Here is a 3,997-nt window from a genome sequence, read left to right on the forward strand (position 1 = left end):
CAAAACTATAAGTACATATAGATTAATCTTTCTTTTATACTCCTTCCGGACTATAATATAAGTTACTTTTCAAAAGCACTACTAGATTCAAAATATAGGATATTGGGTAAATTTTTTTCTTTCCATTTATGCCCTTACTTTTTTTAATTTCTTATTTTTGAATGCTTCATATTTAAAAACCATTCACATATTACTAGAAACTCTTGAAAATGCATAAATGAAAAGATGTGGACACTTTAAGAAAATCAAAGCTTCAACTAATATTTTTTTATAAATTATAAATTAATTAATAATAACATATATTGTGGAAGAAGTAAGTTTCTCTTTTATATTTTATCAATTGACTTTTTCTCATAGCACCAAAACGTGAGGACTTGTTTCTCGGTGTATAGAGCTTGTTTCTCATGGAAACAAAATAAGAAAAAGACGAGAATGAAAATTCAATGGCCCAAATAGATATGGACTAGGCCCGTTCGCCAACTTCTTTAATCTTTTCTCATATATGAGCATGGAGTCTCAATGGCCCAAAATAAAATCATTAAGCACCATTACATAATAGTGATTATTGTTAACAACGATTAGTCTAGTTGTTAAAGATTTAACTTATACCCTGTAACTGCATTGTTTCAAGTTCCTCTTAAGATCTCATGTGAGTGACTTGTACGTATATCTAGAAGGCTTATACTGATTATCTATAAGCTTTGTGGATAATGCAGGTCAAAACAAAATACTGTATTATGGTGTAGCACTTTGATTAGAAATTCTAGTATTATGCAAAACAAAAAAAGCCCATTAAGCCACTCAAACTATAGAGCAAGCAAATTCTTGTTATTGGTAGTAAAATACTGTATTCCAAGTTACACTGTGACAACAATTACTTTCAACAAAAACATCATCTTTACGTCCTCACTCCTTGTTTTTTAAATCCCAGCTAACATCTTATTCTGTTTCACAATAAGTAACTGAAACACAAGGTAGCGTATGTAAATAAGAACCAAAAAAATCATTCGGATGAAGAAGATCCCTTGAGCCTCTTGGCAATGCCAGCAAAGTACTTGCCCTGATGGAAAGCTTGAGCCAATTCCAATTCAGAAGGCTGTCTTGAGCCATCCCCAGCAAATGTTCCTGCACCATATGGAGACCCACCTTTCACCTCCTCTATCTCAAACATGCCAGCACCGAATGTGTATCCTATCGGCACAAAAATCATCCCATGATGAACAAGCTGAGTAATGGATGTCAATCTGAAGAAATTCAAAACCACCAGATTAGTGATCAAGTGTTCTCAGGCTTTCATTAGTTTTGAGTAATACATGTTTTATGTTTGTTATAATTGGCTTCAACTAGCTATGTTTTGTTGATCTTATCTTATCTGTAAGGAAGAGATTGCATTAACTCACGGGGTAGTTTCTTGTCCACCACCTTGAGATCCTGTGCTGTAGAAAATTCCGGCAGGTTTTCCAGCAAGAGCCTGTGTTCGCCATAAGCCTCCGGTTGCATCCAAGAAGGCTTTGAATTGAGCAGCCATCAATCCAAATCTTGTGGGAAAACCAAGCAATAACCCATCTGCCTCAGCTAGCTCATTGGGGGTAATAATTGGCACGTCACTCTTTGGAGGTGCTCCCATCTTTCCAAGTACCTCTTGAGGCAGTGTTTCAGGCACCTGTTAAGTTCTGTGAGGGAGGTCTCTCGAGAGTTTCTAACAGATTATGATGCTTGGTTGAATAATTAACGTCAGTCATTTCACTACTTTGGTGACTAGAAGACAATAAACAGAGAATTAAGAAACTCAGCAGATTTCTCTGCACACACATACTTATCATGCTAGTATATTTAGAAGTTGTGTTCTCAATAAGTACTTTTCTTTTCTCTCCCCCCCCGCACCAGCCCAGCAAAAAAGGAAAAAGAAAAAGAAAAAGTAGAAACCATATGAAGCAGTAAGTACATTGATATGTTTCTAAAACAAAATTTTGGTCTGAAAAAAAAAAGAATCATTCAATACCTGCCAGAGTTTGCTTCTACTCCTTCCACAGAAGCAGCTCCCTTTTTAATCTCTTCAGCCAGCTTCTCAACATGTCCGTACATAGAATAGTAACTAAACATGAAGTGTAAGTTTCAGCGAGCCTAACATTATAACTATCAGAAGGAAAATATAATGTATTCTCACAGACCATATGGTAGCAACTGTCCATATAGGAAGCAATTAAAATACAGGGGGTTAATTTTAGTTGAAACTTAGCGTCTAGAAACTCATCATATAAGATAAACAAAGCCTATCAGGAACAGTGTGCTCCTTATCCCAGAATCTAAGGTGTGTTACAGAAAACAGCGTTAGCCCCTACCAGGCTACCATTGAAGCATTAATATTAAATTATGGTGGGACTACGTTATCATTTACAGAGAACTATAAGCACATTAGTATATTTCAAGATAGAATGACATTGACTTCACATCCCCTACAGTAAAATTATCAGGTGAAGCTTTCCTCCATTGTTTAAAAAAATTAAAAAAAAATAAACATGAATAAAGTAAAGAAACATAAAATTATCAGCATTGCAATCCAAGGAAATAAAGACCAATCATTATAGTTTATGTAGCTGGAACAACCATCAATGATGATTGATTCCACGACCGCACTTTTGCTTGCGTTCTTCTCACCATGCCTATCACACTTTAGAACCTAAATGTCAAAACGTAGGTCAGGTTTCACAATCATGTGTTTCTTTCTCTATAATTCAGCAAATTACCTGTGAACCCCACCACCTCCCCCAATAGGTCAAAGCTCTTTCTCTTGCTTTCTTCATCTTTTTTGACGTTCATCCCTTTTGGATCGTTAACTTGTGTTGTGTGTGTGCACTGGACATGGCGTCTTATCTAATATCTAACAATTATCAATATAAAGAAGCAATAATCTGATTATTAACTCTTAAGGGTAACCATCAGAATTGCAGAACACAGGACATAAAGACTCACAAAAATCATAAATGATAAACGATGAAGAAGAAATGACCAATTACAACTTTACAAGATGATAACATAACAATATTTTCCTTGGATATGACCCTAAAAAGGATTGAGCACTAAATTAGTTTCCGCAAAACTCCCAGAACTAGAAGCAAGTCATTCAAGAATTTAAGTGATGGCAAACGGTGGAAAAATATGCTGCAATTCCGAGAGCTCTCTGTATCAATAGGAAGCCCCATCGGATCCAAACAGCATAGAAAAAGATGACGAGGAACAAAGGAAATCATGGCTGACTTTCCTCCAGAAAAATCCTCCAATTTGAAGACATGCAATGCAGAAAAAGCTTACTGCAAGAAAGACCTATATCCCAATTCATATACCCGCAATTGCGCTATCCAAGAAAATATGCATTCAATTCTCAGCACATCGTCACCGATGTCCAGAATGAAAACAGAGCCAAAGCAAGAAGGGACAGTGACTCCACAACTAGTTAATAAGAGCGATCCTCCAATCAATCATTTCGCTGATGAAATTGACAGAGAAACTGGAAAACCCCAGAATCCACGAGAAAATCTATGAACTTTATGGAAGTGCAGCCAAAAAAATTGGGAAAACAAGAAAACGAAATGAAATTCCGGTCCCATTCGAAGCAGCCGATGGTGCTCAATCAGAACGAACACACGAAAAAAGAAAGAAATAGAAAAAAGGAAGAATCACTCACACAATATAAACTTTAGTGACCATCTTGTTCTGTGAGTTGCTCGAACCAAAAGCTTGTATTGGTGAATCAAACTTTGACGACGACGCTCACTGAGGTGGAGAGAGTACCTATATTTATATTTTCATGCCGTCTGTGATAACGTCTCCACACCATTTTTTTGGCATCTTGGTGACGATTACAATATCTTTTTTAGGTAAATTAAATAAGCCTGTGTTTGGGTTAAAAGAGCATTTAATAAATCATTTATTAACAAAAACCTCATATTAATAACAAAATTTAAAGTCATAATTTTATATTTTCTTTAATTCTATT

The 3,997-nt window shown here is 35.7% G+C and overlaps 1 pseudogene; it reads right to left on the reverse strand.

The window, feature by feature from the left end:
• Positions 1-807: 807 nt before the first annotated feature.
• LOC129300938 (probable NAD(P)H dehydrogenase (quinone) FQR1-like 1) lies at positions 808-3,723 on the reverse strand (annotated as a pseudogene).
• Positions 3,724-3,997: the final 274 nt, after the last annotated feature.

The sequence above is a fragment of the Prosopis cineraria genome, unplaced genomic scaffold (genome assembly GCF_029017545.1).
Source record: "Prosopis cineraria cultivar Desert tree isolate PC_DT_omini unplaced genomic scaffold, ASM2901754v1 PC1817, whole genome shotgun sequence".
NCBI lineage: Eukaryota > Viridiplantae > Streptophyta > Magnoliopsida > Fabales > Fabaceae > Prosopis > Prosopis cineraria.